The following is a 17,543-nucleotide window of genomic DNA, read 5'->3' as shown; positions in this document are numbered from 1 at the left end:
AGCCTAGCATGATATCAGTCCTTCCCACCATTGTTATCAGGACGTCCTCCCTATAGCACTTAGATCTCTTTTCAAATCCCTCTCTCAAACTCTTAAAAAAAACTAAAAATAAAGAAAAATAAAAACTTTGAAGGTTGCTATTGTTCCCCCTATGGCCTACAGTATTCTCCTTAAATAGGGCTCAAAATAGTGTCAATTCCATGTCCAAATCATGTTAATTCCGCATGAAAATCTTGGGGAAACTATCAACCATTCAATGATGATCAGAAGGCCTAAAAATCATTGAAATTTAGCCAAAATCCCAACTTGTCACAGCCGATTGCCTTATCCACCATCCGATTAAGCCTTGGAGTGGTTCTGTGCTGTTGGATCGCACAGTGCCAACAGGCCCCCACCACTTTGTTAGATGTATGTCTTAGAAGCTAATAAGACTGACACATTGTAACAAGTCTAGGACATAATTTTATATTTAAAATATTGATTTGATCAACAAAAAAATAAGTTTAATTTTCATTCAAGAGTGATATGTCATTGAATCATCTATGGAATTAATACTTCGATACATATTCTCAAGATGTTGAGAATTAGAGGTATGTATAAAATTATTAAATACTCCCGATCATAGTATTATCATGAGGATGGTGATTGATCTGGATAGGTCGATATATAGATCACTTTCTTTGAGGTAGATGAGTCTCTGATCTATAATATAGAGATACTGAGTGATGAGTGCAGGTGGTTTTTAGAGAATAACTACTACTAAGTATGACTATACGAGAGATCATTTAGATTTTTAATCAATCATCTATGTTTATCTCAATGCTATAGTTGTGTGAATGATCTTTTGATCTGTATGATTGCTCGTAGTGAAGCTGTTGGAGTTTGACTGATACATAAATATGGCCTCGATGAGATCTTATAGTGGATGTTGATGATAGTTGGTCCACTATAGGAGTAAGATGCGCATCTAGAAGGAATCTATTGATCTTGATAGAGAGGAGTAGTCTTATGAGATTTGAGAAGCTAAGTCTAAAAGTCTGTGGCTACAGTAATATGATTAATGAAAAAGAATTTTCATGAGAATCATAATTGAACTTGAGCTAATCGAATCTATGATATGACTGATAATGAGGTTTGATGATTTATCCATAACCTACCATCTAGTCGGGACTCATGATAGAGGAACTGAATTACATGTGAACTATACCTTGAGGTTCTTTTTTAGTTCTACTGGATTGTCACTACATATTACTAGATGTCACTAGTAGATTGTGAGAGCTCACTAAGATTGCTTAGGATCGACAATCCTTGATGAGTTAGAGTGGAATCATTCTGATCCATTGAAAAGAATTTCAATGATACTATGATAGAGATCATGGTATATTTTATTAGTAGATAGAATTGAACCTATGGAGTCACACTACAAACGTATTAGATCTGAAATAAGTAATTAGACTTATGAAGTCTCAATTAGATTTAGAAAAATTCTATTGGGTTTAGGATAACCTTGCTAGCACATGATTGAACTCGATTTTCTTTCAACAATTAGAATCTTTTCTAATTGATGATCTAATTAAACTCTTTAATTTGATCAAACCTACAAGTCAAGATTGATATCTAGCAACGTATCATGACTACCCAGAAGATGTGAAATTTAATGAAAATATCAAATATACCCTTCAGTGGTAAGTTATCGTGCAATTTATTTTTTTGATCATCCCTGCACCTTGAATATGTTCATGAGTATGGAATTATGTCAAATTCAAACACATATTCATATCGATTCTTGATTAACCAATGATGACTTTAATGATGAAGTATTAGAAACTCTTTCTAAAACCTTCCTGTTTTTGGCCAAAAGACTTTTTTTGAGTCATCTAGGGATGAAAATACATAGGATGCGATCTCCTCTTACTAGGAGTGATCGATTCTACGTTGACCTACTCATAACCTTTATACATACTCCATCATATCCAGAACATCCTATACATATCATAATGTCATACCTGGGTATGAATCAAAATATGGGTTCATATGCACAAGATTCCATGGTGATCTCAAGCTTAAGGATCACTTGCACAACTCTCACTTAGAGAATCATTTTTGATATGCAAGTAAGGCTTCCATAAGATGTTCTCTTTCATCGAGTCAATTCAGTGGACTCATTACCAAATGAGCACCCACATCCTTGTATTAGTGCTTTATACACAAGTGGCTAGTGAGATCTGCCACCCTTACCATCGAGCATTTATAGGATGTGCCAGTCTATCTGAAATATTGATCTCCGACTCAATGCTCCTATGACTAGAAATATTTAAGATTTAAGATTTTAAGTCTCACTAGCATGACCTATTCATGTCTCCTAAAATTATTATCCTAATCTTTGGGGTTCATCATAATCTTAGAAATAATAAAATACAACTAAAATAATGAATCAATACCTCATTTTATTATCAAATAATAAATATCATTACATAAGTTAAAAAATTATAAAAAAAAATTTCATCACAACACATTTGCGATTGACTTATAAGGCATTCTTCTTTCACGAGTCAAGATGAGATTGACCGCTCCAAGTAAAATTAGAGATGATGCATCACTGTGTTTCAATTCAGCAAAATTTTGGACAAAGTAGTCCTAGTGAGGAGTCACATAATTTTTGAGATTGAGATACTGTTGCTCCTTAAATTGATTTTGATAATTACAAAGCATTTGAGGGGGTTACTAATGATTTTGGCTTGAAAAAAGATTTATTGTATTTCAGAGGCAAAATCATAATTTTACCAAGTTCTGATTCGGAAGCCTCAAGAGCAAGAACACAAGATTTGTATTCTATTGAAGATAATTTCAATATTTTTGGATGTGTATTTTGAAAAAAAAATCATGTTTATAAATTTGAGTCGACTCATGTCAAAAGGGGCTGAACAATACGTTATTTTTAGCTGGCACACCCAATTGAGTTGATCCCATGAGTCGATCCCTATGCATGAGTCGATCCTATGAGTCGACCTCTGTTGCTGTGCAAGTCAAAGATACAGAACTATCAATTTTTGTTCTGCGCCATATGAGCTGACCCCATGAGTCAATCCCTATGCATGAGTCGATCCCTGTGAGTCGACCCCTGCGATGGAAAAACTCAGCAACAGCTAGTTTTTAGCTCATTTTGGCTGCATTTGATGTCCATTTAATATGCTATAACGGCTCTATTTCAGCCCAGATTACTCTCCACTATCATTTGAAGTTATAAAAGGCACTTAAAGGAGGGAATCAATAAGGTTTTGAAAGGATTCTTCAAGCATTCACTTCAACCCTAAGCAAGAGCTCTTTTGAAGTTAAAAAAGCTTTTATTTCAAGTTCACCAACCCCTCAAGAGCTCATTCAAGTCTTCAACCACCTTGAAAAAAATCAGAAAAACTTGCTTCTCTTTGTATAAAGTATATTTAAAGCTTTATTCGCTCATTAAAGGAGCTACATCTATATTTCTGTGTGATTAACTATTATACTTTATTTTTGAGTTGATTTTTTATTTTGGAAGGGTTCTAAAATATGGAAAGGTTGATCCGAATCTTGAATCAAATTGTATTAGATTTGCTTGTACCCAAAAAATAAGTGTTCTAACTTGGAATAGCTAGAGTCGGAGGTTTCGACATTATATTCGGGTTGAATATGGTTTAGTGGATTTGAATTCCTAAATAAGAGCTTGGCGAGTGGATGTAGGTGCAAGGTTGGCATCGAACCACTATAAATCTTTTTATTTGTATTGTGCTTTCTTACTCTCCTTTTAAATTTTTTTATCTTCTTGCATTCTTGCATCCAACTTCTACATCTTTCTTAAATTTCACTCTCCACATTTATCCTGCTCATTGTTATATAATCCTCATAGTTGTAAGTTAATTTTAAATTTTTAGAAACCCAATTCACCCTCCCTCTTGGGTTGCATAGCTGGGCAACAAGTGGTATCAGAGCTCGGTGCTCTAGCCCTACTTTGATTTAACCATCAAAGAGCTAAAGATCTATGGCAACTCAAGTTGGTGCTTCACTAGCCGAGGGGCAGTCCACCAACCGACCTCCACTTTTCAATGGATCAAACTATACCTATTGGAAAGCTCGGATGAAAATCTTTATTCAAGCACTTGACTATGATATGTGGAGTATCATAGTAAATGGACCACACACACCCACTAGAATAATTGATGGTGTGGAATCAACCAAACCCGAAAAAGAATGAGATGAGGTTGATAAGAAAATGACTCAACTAAATGCTAAAGCTATGAATATTTTGTATTATGCTCTAGATGCTAATGAATTCAATCGTATTTCAACATGCATATCAATTAAAAAAATATGGGATAGATTAGAAGTAACTCATGAAGAAACTAATCAAGTGAAGGAATCAAAAATTAACATGCTTGTGCATAAATATGAACTTTTTAAAATGGAGCATGATGAATCAATAATTAAAATATTTACTCATTTTACTGATATTATTAATGATCTAAAAAGTCTTGGTAAGTCTTATACTAACAGTGATCTCATGAGAAAGATTCTTAGGTCTTTACCAAGGACTTGGGAGGCCAAAGTGACTGCAATCCAAGAAGCTAAAGATCTGTATATCCTACCCTTGGAGGAGCTTCTAGGATCATTGATGACACATGAGCTAAGCATGAAACAACACCTAGAAGAAGATGTTAAAAAGAAGAGGATAATCGCCCTCAAATTCAATGCTCAACCTGATGAAGAATCCGATGATACGAAAAATAAAGAGCAGGATGAAGAAATGGCCCTCATTACTAGAAGATTTAAAAAAAATTTGAAGAAAAGAAGATAAGAAATGAGGAAGAGGCCACCTACAAAAGGAAAACATAGTAAAGAGAAGGATAAGGAGCAATCCCTTATTTGTTATGAATGCAAGAAATCGGGATACTTTAAGTCTGAATGCCTACAACTGAAGAAGGGTCTCAAGAAGTACAAGAAGAAGGCTATGATGGCTACATGGAGCGGAAGTGATGAGTCAAGTTCTGAAGAAGAAGACTCAAATGAACAAGCCAACTTGTGCCTTATGGCATATGAAAATGAGGTAAATACTGAAACTACTATTGACTTTACCTTTGAAGAACTTCATGAAGCATTTTATGACCTAATTGATGAACTAAAGAAGCTAGGGGTAAAGAATAAAGAATTAAAATCAAAGAATCAATCTTTACTAAAAGAAAATGAGAGTATTTCAAATAAAAAATTAATCCTGTCTCAAGAAAATCTAAACTTAAAAAATGATATTATCAAGTTAAAATCAATGGTTGAAAAGTTTACTTTAAGTTCAAATAAACTTCACATGATACTTGACAATCAAAAGGCCATTTATAATAAAGTCAGTCTTTGATATAACCCTTTAAAGAAATAAAAATTTTTAAAAAATATTTATAAACTCATCATACAACAAGTTTTCAAATATAACTTACTTTAAATGTAGTAGAGTAGGACACAAATCCTATTCATATTTTTCTAACAAATCTGAAAATTTTAATGTAAAGAAAATATGAGTTCCAAAAGGAACCATTACGACTAACCAAAAAGGATCCAAAAAAACTTGGGTACTTAAAGTCAAAACTTGACTCTTATGTGTAGGTGTGTCTTGCATCCTAAGGAGCAAATCGAAAATGGTATCTTGATAGTGGGTGCTCAAGACACATGACTGGTGTTGAATCTCAATTCATCACACTTGATGCTAAAAATGGAGGGATGGTCACCTTTGGAGATAATGGCAAAGAAAATATCATCGGTATAGGTAATATTAGTATCACTCCCTCCAAGTATATTGAAAATATTTTATTAGTAGATGGTTTAAAATATAATTTATTAAGCATCAGTCAATTTTGTGATAAAAGATACAAAGTCATTTTTGAATTTTCAGTTTGCATTGTAACTAGTCCTATTAATGAAGGCATTAAATTTGTTGGGCATAGATATGGTAATGTTTAAATAGTAGATTTGAATGATCTTTCCAAAATAAACATGCAATGCCTAGTATCCTTGAATGCGAAGATTAATGAGATTAATTAGCTTTGGCATCGTAGGCTTGCACATATTAGCATGCATTCACTTTCAAAATTAATTAAAAAAGAATTAGTTATCGGCTTATCCAAATTGAATTTTGAAAAGAATAGAATTTGTGATGCATGCTAAATGGGTAAACAAACATGAGTCTCATTCAAATCTAAGGATGAAACTTTTTATGTTTTCTCAAAATTTTATCAAAAAGTCACAAATGAAAATAATTTTTTAATTCAAAATATTCGAAGTAATCATGAAATCAAATTTAAAAATCAAGATTTTGAAAAGTTTTATGATGAAAAAGATATTGACCATAACTTTTCAGCACCTAGAACACCCCAACAAAATGAGATAGTAGTAAGAAAAAATAGAACTCTTGAAGAAATAGCCCGTACCATGCTATGTGAAAGCAACCTTCCAAGATATTTTTGGACGGAAGTAATTAACACAGCATGTTACATATTAAACCATGCTTTAATTAGACCAATTTTAAAGAAAACTCCTTATGAGCTTTGGAAAGAAAGAAAATCAAATATTGCATATTTTCATATTTTTGATTGTCGATGTTTTGTTTTAAACAATGGTAAAGAAAGACTAGGAAAGTTTGATGCAAAATCCGATGAAGCGATTTTTCTTGGATACTCCTCTTCTAGCAAAGCTTTTAGAGTTTTCAACAAAAGAACTTGAATAGTAAAGGAGTCAATACATATTATTTTTTATGAAACTAACGATCTTCCTTCAAAGAAGAATGAAGATATTGATGATGCAGATTCTCTTATAGAAGGGATAAAGGAGATCACTCTAAAAGACTTAACCATTCAAGATGATGAAGAACCTGAAGACAAACAGGATGAGGAAGGTGAAGAACAACAAGAACAATCTCTAGGTACAAATGATCTACCCAAAGAATGGAGGTATGATCACAATCACCCCAAAGAACTAATCATTGGTGATCCTACACATGGTGTAAGAACTCGCTCTTCACTTAAAGATGCATTCAATCATTTTGGTTTTTTCTCTCATCTTGAACCTAAAATCATAGATGAAGCTGAAAAAGATTATAATTAGATAAATGCAATGTAAGAAGAACTTAATCAATTTAAAAGAAATAATGTATGGACTTTAGTTTCAAGTCCTAAAAATTATTCAATAATTGGCACAAAATGGATATACAGGAATAAATTGAATGAACATGGAAATGTGATAAGAAATAAAGTGAGATTAGTAGCAAAAGATTATAATCAATAAGAAAGAATTGATTTTGATGAGACCTTTGCACCTGTTGCTAGATTAGAAGCAATTAGACTTCTACTTGCATATACTTGCTTTATGAATTTTAAGTTATTCCAAATGGATGTCAAAAGTATTTTTCTAAATAGATATATTACTGAAGAAGTTTATGTAGAACAACCTTCAGATTTTGAAAATCATACTTTTTCTAATCATATTTTTAAATTAAACAAAGCATTATATGGTTTGAAACAAGCACCTAGGGCTTGGTATGAAAGGCTAAGCAAATTTCTGCTTAATAATGGTTTTTCAAGAAGAAATATAGACATAATTTTTTTCATTAAAAGAAATCAAAATGATATATTAGTTATACAAATATATGTTGATAACATTATTTTTGGGTCTACTAAAGAAACTCTTTGTCAAGATTTTGCTAAGCTCATGCAGAGAGAGTTTGAGATGAGCATGATGGGAGAACTTACATTCTTTCTCGGACTTCAAATCAAACAAACAAAGGAAAGAATCTCCATCACCCAAAGCAAGTACACAAGAGAATTACTCAAAAAATTTGAAATGAAGAACTCCAAAGCAATTGGTACACCCATGAGCCCATCATGTAAGCTTGATAAGGATGAAGAAGGTAAAAATATAGACTTAAAATTTTATAGAGGCATGATTGGTTCTTTATTGTATTTAACTGCTAATAGACTAGATATTATGTTTAGTATTTGTCTTTGTGCTCGCTTTCAATCAAATCCAAAAGAATCACACTTGAATGCAGTTAAAAGAATCCTTAGATACTTAAATGGTACACAAACTCTAGGACTATGGTATTCTAAGGACTCATTAATTGACTTGATAGGATATTCAGATACTGATTTTGCTGGATGTAGATTAGATAGAAAAAGTACTAGTGGGACTTGCCAATTTTTTGGAGTTAACTTAATCTCTTGGTTTAGCAAGAAGCAAAACTCGATAGTACTGTCTACGATTGAGGCCGAATACATTGCAGTCGAAAGTTATTGTGCTCAAATCTTATGGATTAAGCAACAACTTGAAGACTTTGGCATCAAACTCAATGAAACTCCCATAAGATGTGATAACACCAGTGCTATAAATCTAACTAAAAATTCAATTCAGCATTCTAGATCAAAATATATTGAAATTAGACATCATTTCATAAGAGAACATGTCCAAAATAAAAATATAATTCTTGATTATGTTTGTATTGAAAAATAATTAGCTGACATCTTTACCAAGACCTTAAGTAAAGATAGATTTTATGAAATTAGGAGAGAACTAGGAATCTTTGATCCATCAGCTTAAGTATCTCTCTGATTCCAAATTCTTAATGCCAAAAATTCATTGAACCAAATCTATTGAGCTCAATTCTCATTTTTCTTAAGAGCTCAAAAGCTCAAAATTATCATTCATATGATCAATACTTGGGTAAACATCCTTCTCTCAGAGTTTCAATTTTTTTCGAAATTGACCTATCATTCTTTTGAATTTTTCTGTGCCATGAGTCGACCCCCATGGTCGACCCTAGGGTAAACTTATAATTTTGTCAAAACCCTTCGGGTGCTCTCTTCTTATTGGAAATTTTTTTCTTGAGCCTACTCAGCCCTTCATCTTCTTCCTCCCACCGAACCAAAACCTCTCCATCTCTTCTCCCTCAAACCAAAGATTTCTCTCAAATATCTCCTCCCTCTGATTTTCACTCTTCAAATCACTCGATTAGGAACCAAGTTCCTCTCCTCTCCCTTCCTCATTTGGGGCGGTTCGAGTTTGCCCTAGAATCATCCCCTCTTCTCCAAACCGATGATTTAACTCCTCAAATCCTTGCCTTTTTTCTTCCAAAATCCTTTCTTCTCTACCTCACATTTAGTCTCCTAAGCTCCTTTCAAGTCTCTCTTAACCTAATGGCTCTCGAAACGAAGCTGCCGTAGAGGAGAAAATCTGTTTGCAGGTTGGAAGAGAGTGTGCGCAGAAAAAGATTAGCAGTCGAGCTCTCTCCTGCTTCAATCCCTGCTTCAGGTCCTGCTTCAGCTTCCACTCAGTCTCCAATCAGCCCAAGCAAGGTACCTCTCTCTGATTGGAAAGTAGAACTCAGAAAAAATATTGATTTCAAGTTCTTTGAAAAAGAAGGGTTCACTATTGGATCGAAGATTAAGTATCAAGGATGAGAATTTTACTGCTCTTTAAAGAAAAATACTTATGTCGATCTAGTCAGAGAATTTTACTTAAATTTGAGCTATAGCAATGGAACAGTGAAATCTACAGTAAAAGGTATTGATGTTATTCTTGATCCAGTACATTGGGACAGATACTACATTTACCTTGTGAAGGCCATGAGAGAGATATCTACAGCATTGATGTTTGAGGCCATGAGAGAGACCCTGAACAGGTCCAAGACTCACTTGCCTTTTGGTATGGCACTCCCTTAGTTTTTAGGAGGTTCGAAGTCAGTTTTGAGGGGGAGACAGTTGCTAGACTATCCCATTCTGACACCATCAACCACCACACACTGCATCGCATGGATTTTTCTAAGACTAATGGCGGTTGGACAAAGGGTGTTGAGGAGAGAGCGAAGGATAGAGCAGAGGAAAAGGGACCATCTTCATCTCTTTGTGATCACAGAGCATCCTCAGATATTTAGTTTATATCTGATCACGAGGCTAGTCCTTTAGAGTCTGTGAGGAGGCATGCTTTAGTTCTACAGTCAGAGAGTAGGGCACATCCTTCAAAGTTCAGACTAGCAGATGATCAGATTGAGATGATGTCCCAACGTATTGCCTCCATTCTATCTCAGCAGTTTGCCACTTCAGTCTTTGCACAGAGATCGACATCCCAGGGTGACTCAGACCAGACTCTGATCTCTCATATTTTTACTATTTTTCAGATGCTTACTGATCAGTCAGTATGCATTGAGCAGCTTGAGGCTTGTATTTTGAGATTGACAGGCAGAGTATTAGATTTGCAAGGGCAAGTATTAGTTTTAGCCCATCCCCAGCCGTATGTGGATATCACAGAGGTCTCAGACCTATCTGCAGAGGCGGCTAGACTTCGAAGAGTTTTAGAGAGTGGTTTCAACTTCTTGAAGAGAGAGATCAGGGGCTCTAGTGAGAATGCTTCTACTCAGTTCAGTGCCCTGATGCAGTCTGTATCGAGAGCCTTGGATCATTTGGACACAATCAGATTTTTTCTTATTGCACAGTCCGTAGCTTCTCAGGCTCCATAATCCTCTCACCCCTCTACTCGTGCTGGTACCTTTACCCATTGCCGAGGCAGATGTGGTCGAGGTCGTGCTCGTGGACTTGATCCTACATCTCCTCACCCTATCTCTGATTCTTCAGATTCTGATCCCTCTAGCCATGACATCTGTTAGATCTAGATTAGTTTGTCTCCTATGTCTAGGATCTATCTTATGGGCCTTGTATTTGTTGGCTAATTAACTCTTGGATAATTTCTATCCATGACTTTTGTATTTTGAGTTGACTCATGTATATTGGGACACCTTTTGTATTCAGGTCACTTTTGAATATATATATATATATATATATATGTGTGTGTGTGTGTGTGTGTGTGTGTGTGTGTGTGTGTGTGTGTGTGTGTGTGCGCGCGCGTGCTTTGACTTTCAATGAATGTCTATGAATGTAATCAAATTGAATTGTTTTAATTATGAGATATGAAAAATAACTCATATTAGTGCTGAGAAATACTATGAATTACAATATCTTTTAGATGAGCAAATTGATATATCCTTTATGTTTGCTATGTTGAGGGAGAGTAGAGAAATAAGCAATCAAAGAAGGGGGCTAAAGAAGTAAAATATGGTATCAAAAAGAGGGAGTAAAGAAAATATGTCCTTTTTGTCATCTTTCTTTTCTTTTCTCTATCCTTAAAATCTCTTAAGATCTTAATTGATGCTATCAAAAAGGGAGAGTAAAGAAAATTTATCCTTTCAAGATCCCTTAAAAGGAAGAGTAGAGAATCTTAATTGATGCTGTCAAAAAGGGAGAGTAGAGAATCAAAATCAAATTTTGAGCAATAAGCAATAAAGAAATGAGGAATAAGCAATAAAGAAATTAGTAATAAGCAAAATTATTAAGCAAATATGTCAAAGAATAAGAAATGAGCAATAAGTAATAAAGAAATTAGTAATAAGCAAAATTGTTAAGCAAATATGTCAAAGAACAAGAAATGAGCAATAAGTAATAAAGAAATTAGTAATAAGCAAAATTGTTAAACAAATATGTCAAAAAATTAAAATCGTCAGCTCCTTTTTTATCTAATTTTCAAAGCAAATAAAGTTATAAGCAAATTTTAAATTAATCTTCAAACTACTTATGATGCATTTTGTTCAAATACTTGCTATGATATTGAAGTGATGTATCTTCATAAATTTGAAATTCATGTTCAATGCTTTATATATGCTTTTGCTCAAGTATTTTGTCATCATCAAAAAGGAAGAGATTGTTGCTTCTTGGATTGATTTTGATGATTACAAAGTATTTGAGGGGGTTACTAATAATTTTGGCTTGAAAAAAGATTTATTATATTTTAGGGATAAAATTATAATTTTATCAAGTTCTGATTCAGAAGCCTCAAGAGCAAGAACATAAGATTTGTAATCTATTAGAGGTAATTTTAATATTTTTGGATGTGTATTTTGAAAAAAAATTATGTTTATAAATTTGAGTCGATCCCATGAGTCGACTCATATCAAAAGGGGCTGAACAGTACGTTCTTTTTAGTTGGCACACCCAATTGAGTCGACCCCATAAGTCGACCCCTGTGCATAAGCCGACTCTATGAGTCGACTTCTGTTGCTGTGCAAGCCAAAGATACAGAACTATCAATTTTTGTTCTGTGCCATATGAGCTGACCCCATGAGTCGATCCCTGTGCATGAGTCGACCCCATGAGTCGACCCCTGCAACGAAAAAACTCAGCAACGACTAGTTTTTAGCTCATTTTGGCTGCATTTAATGCCCATTTAATGTGCTCTAACGGCTCTATTTCAGCCCAGATTACTCTCCACCATCATTTGAAGTTATAAAAGACACTTAAAGGAGGGAATCAATAAGATTTTGAAAAGGTTCTTCAAGCATTCACTTCAACCCTAAGCAAGAGCCCTTTTGAAGTTAAAGAAGCTTTTATTTTAAGTTCACCAACCCCTCAAGAGCTCATTCAAGTCTTCAACCATCTTGAGAAAAATCAGAAAAGCTTGCTTCTCTTTGTGTAAAGTATATTTAAAGCTTTATTCACTCATTAAAGGAGCTACATCTGTATTTCTATGTGATTAACTATTATACTCTATTTTTGAGTTGATTTTTTATTTTGGAAGGGTCCCAAAATATGAAAAGATTGATCTGAACCTTGAATCGGATTGTATCGGATTGGCTTATACCCAAAAAATAAGTGTTCTAGCTTGGAGTAGCTAGAATCAGAGATTCTGACATTGTATTCGGGTTAAATATGATTTAGTAGATTTGAATTCCCAAGTAGGAGCTTGGAGAGTAGATGTAGGTGTAAGACTGGGATCGAACCACTATAAATCTTTTTGTTTGTGTTGTGCTTTCTTGCTCTCCTTTTAAATTTTCTTATCTTCTTGCATTCTTGCATCTAATTTCTACACCTTGCTTAAATTTCACTCTCTATATTTATCCTGTATATTGTTATATAATCCTCATAGTTGTAAGTTAATTTTAAATTTTTAGAAATCCAATTCACTCCCCTCTTGGGTTGCATAGTTGGGCAACAAATACAATGTGGACCACTCATCCTGGATTGACAGTTTAATCCTAAGTCATCTTTGTTCATCAAATTTCAAAGGGATGAATTATATAGTAACTATATCCACGTAGGTTCTAGAATGTTGCTGGGCATATATTTGGCCTATCCGGATATCTGGTCACCATTGCTAGATAGTTACATCTGTCACCATTGCTAGATGGTTACATCGATTGGTATAAGAATTATTCTTGTGCTATCGGCTTAGCTTCGAACGTATGGGGTCACACATATAGAAGCACTTATCTGATCAAATGACTGATCGATGATTATGAATCATTAAAGGGTTCAATTATCAATGTGATTTTCAAACTATACAAAATTTTGTTTAATTTAAATACATGATTTAGATATTTATGATTTTCAAAGCCCGAGGGTTGCTCTACGTATACCTTTTCAGCAATATAACCATTTAGAAAGGCACTTTTATTGAAATAGTTTAAAATTCTTGAAATATGCATAAGAAGCAACATTCTTATAGCTTCTAATCTAGCAACAAATGCAAATGTCTCATCAAAATCAATTCTTTCTAGTTGGTTATATCTTTTAGCAACTAGTCTTGCCTTATTTCTAATTATATTACCATCTTCATCAAGTTTATTCCTATATACCCATTTTGTTCCAATTATTGGATGTGTTGGTGCAAAAATTTGCCTGCATCGGAGAAGCTGGAGTCAAGTGAGTCGCGGTCGCCGTCGGGACATGCAAAAGAAGTCTAAACCGGAGGTGGGGTTGCTCCGGCAAGACCCTCCGATGCTCAAGTTAGTTCTCTGCCTCAACAAGAATGGAGTGCTCGAACGAAAATTTTATCTGAGTTTTGGGATAGAATTTTGAGCTTAGAGAATAACGTATCTGGGGTCCCCCTTTTATAGACGGGGGAGCAAAGGATTGATAGCGACTGTTTATGATCATCTCGTCGTGGGCCGTACAGGGCCAGGAAGAATTTATCATGAAGAGTAATGGGGTGGAGTCGTGGCTGTCACCATGGCTCGCCACGTGAAATCAGTTACAGGGAGTGGAGCGGCGTCCGTTGTTGTGACTCGTCAGAGAGTGGTGGAACTGCACAGGATCCATCGCAGGAAGTGGAGCAGAATCGTGGCCATTATTGCGGCCTGTCAGGGAGCGATGGAGCCGCGTAGGGTCCGCCGCAGAAAGTGGAGCAGAGTCATGGCCGTTACTGTGGCCTGCCAGGGAGTGATGAAGCTGCGTAGGGTCTACCGCAGGGAGTGGAGTAGAGTCGTGGCTGTTACTGCGGCCTGCCAGAGGGCCCAAACTTGTCGGTCGAAGTTCGGTTGGAGTCTGATTTCTGCAGAAGCCCGGATGGAGATCGTTTGTCGAGGAATCTCAGTCGAGACCTTTAGCAGGAGTTCAGGGCGAAAGTCTGGCTCCCGTGGGAGCCCAGACAAAGTCTACCTGTAGCTGGAGTCGGAGGCGAAGTCTGGCTTCCGTAGGAGCTCGGACGAAGCCTTCCTGCAGTCGAAGTTGGAGACGGAGTCTGGCTCTCGTAGGAGTTCGGATGAAGCCTACCCATGATTGAAGTTGTGGGTGGAGTCCGGCTCCCGTAGGAGTTCGGATGAGGTCTGCCTGTGATTGAAGTTGCGGGCGGAGTCTAGCTCCCGTAGGAGTCCAGACGAGGTTTGCCTGTAGTTGGAGTCGGAGATGAAGTCCGGCTCCCGTAGGAGTCTGGATGAAGTCTTCCTACTGCCGATGTCGGGGACGGAGTCCGGACGAAGCCTTCCTGTAGTTGGAGTCGGAGATGAAATCCGGCTCCTGTAGGAGTTCGGACGAAGTCTTCCTGCTGCTGAAGTCGGAGATGGAGTCCGGCTCCCGTAGGAGTCCGGACGAAGCCTTCCTGTAGTTGGAGTCAGAGGTGAAGACAGGCTCCCGTAGGAGTCCGGACAAAGTCTTCCTGCTGCTGAAGTCGGGGATGGAGTCCGGCTCCCGTAGGAGTCCGGACGAAGCTTTCCTATAATTGGAGTCGGAGACGAAGTCTGGCTCCCGTAGGAGTCCAGACGAAGTCTTCCTGCTGCTGAAGTCGAGGACGGAGCCTGACTCCCATAGGAGTCTGGACGAAGCCTTCCTGTAGTTGGAGTCGGAGACGAAGTCTGGCTCCCATAGGAGTCCGAACGAAGTCTTCCTGCTGCTGAAGTCGGGGACAGAGTCTGGCTCCCGTAGGAGTCCGAACGAAGCCTTCCTGTAGTTGGAGTCGGAGATGAAGTCCGGCTCTCGTAGGAGTCTGGATGAAGTCTTCCTGCTACTGAAGTCGGGGACGAAGTCCGGCTCTCGTAGGAGTCTGGACGAAGTCTTTCTGTAGTTGGAGTCGGAGGCGAAGTCTGGCTCCAGTAGGAGTCCAGACGAAGTCTTCCTGCTGCTGAAGTTGGGGATGGAGTCCGACTCCCGTAGGAGTCCGGACGAAGCCTTCCTGTAGTTGGAGTCGGAGGCGAAGTCCGGCTCCCGTAGGAGTCCGGACGAAGTCTTCCTGCTGCTGAAGTCGGGGATGAAGTCCGGCTCCCGTAGGAGTCTGGAGGAAGCCTTCCTGTAGTTGGAGTTGGAGATGAAATCCGGCTCCCGTAGGAGTCCGGATGAAGTCTTCCTGCGGCTGAAGTCGGGGACGGAGTCCGGCTCCCGTAGGAGTCCGGACGAAGCCTTCCTGTAGTTGGAGTCAGAGATGAAGTCCGACTCCCATAGGAGTCCGGACGAAGTCTTCCTGCTGCTGAAGTCGGGGATGGAGTCTGGCTCCCATAGGAGTTCGGACGAAGCCTTCCTGTAGTTGGAGTCGGAGATGAAGTCTGGCTCCCGTAGGAGTCCGAACGAAGTCTTCCGGCTGCTGAAGTCGGGGATGGAGTCTGGCTCCCGTAGGAGTCCGGATGAAGCCTTCCTATAGTTGGAGTCGGAGATGAAGTCTGGCTCCCATAGGAGTCCGGACGAAGTCTTCCTGCTGCGAAAGTCGGAGATGGAGTCCGGCTCCCGTAGGAGTCCGGATGAAGCCTTCTGTAGTTGGAGTCAGAGACGATGTCTGGCTCCCGTAGGAGTCCGAATGAAGTCTTCCTGCTGCTGAAGTCGGGGATGGAGTCCGGCTCCCGTAGGAGTCCGGATGAAGCCTTCCTGTAGTTGGCGTCAGAGATGAAGTCTGGCTCCCATAGGAGTCCGGACGAAGTCTTCCTGCTGTTGAAGTCGGGGACGGAGTCCGGATGAAGCCTTCCTGTAGTTGGAGTCAGAGATGAAGTTCGACTCCCGTAGGAGTCCGGACAAAGTCTTCCTACTGCTGAAGTCGGGGACAGAGTCCGGCTCCTGTAGGAGTCCGGACGAAGCCTTCCTGTAGTTTGAGTCGGAGACGAAGTCTGGCTCCCGTAGGAGTCCGGACGAAGTCTTCCTGCTGCTGAAGTCCGGGACGGAGTCCGGACGAAGCCTTCCTGTAGTTGGAGTCGGAGACAAAGTCTGGTTCCCGTAGGAGTCCGGATGAAGTCTTCCTGCTACTGAAGTCGGGGACGGAGTCTGGCTCCCATAGGAGTCCTGACGAAGCCTTCCTGTAGTTGGAGTCGGAGATGAAGTCCGGCTCCCGTAGGAGTCCGGACGAAGTCTTTCTGCTGCTGAAGTCGGAGACAGAGTCCGGCTCCCGTAGGATTCCGGACGAAGCCTTCCTATAGTTGGAGTCGGAGACGAAGTCCGGCTCCCGTAGGAGTCCGGATGAAGTCTTCCTACCATCGTAGGTCGGACGCCGGTAGAATCCCCGAGGGGTCACTCCTGACACGAACTTCGGCTGGGGGGGTTTTACACCCAACACCAGTCCCCCTACTTTCGAGTTCGAGTTTCGATCGAAGGATGTACAAAAAATTTTTACAACCGAAGTCGTTTTCTTGAATTCTGCACACGACCGCCCTCGAAAATCTTGGCATTTAATGCACGCGTGTCGGAGCCTTTTTCCGATTAGGGCGATCCGAAGAGTCCTTTCGAAACTCCCACCAGGGCATAATCCTAAGCGTCGCACCATAATGGTCCACGAACGGTCAACCCTATGCCGCGGTGAGTAGAACACGTGGCGGGCACTGGTTGACCTAGGGATATCTGCCACCATAACTGCGCCAGGCCCCATTGCTTATTTAAGCCCCCGCCTTTCCCCCAGGGGCTTCACTTCGCCTGAGGGTCGACACCTTTCTTTTGCCCGAGAGTTTAGCCACTCAGCCACTCCATCGGTGCCCTTTTCGACTCCGAGCGCCCTTCGCACCAGTCTTTGCCATCTCCACCGGCTCTCCACTGTCTTCAGTCTCCCGAGCCTCTCTGAGGGGTTCTCCTACCGAGGCCCCCACCCCGGAGGCCAACCTCGAGAGGATGCCACGGACCAGGAAGAGTGTGAGGAGGAGAACAGCGGCCTGCGAGTTCTCTGGCTGTCAAACTGTCACCGAGGGTTCCCATCGCCTTAAAGGGGACTCGAGGGAGAATTCCTTCAACAATAGGGGTTTAATAACG

This window comes from Elaeis guineensis, chromosome 15 (assembly GCF_000442705.2).
Source record: "Elaeis guineensis isolate ETL-2024a chromosome 15, EG11, whole genome shotgun sequence".
Lineage (NCBI taxonomy): Eukaryota > Viridiplantae > Streptophyta > Magnoliopsida > Arecales > Arecaceae > Elaeis > Elaeis guineensis.
This window is presented reverse-complemented; position numbering follows the sequence as displayed.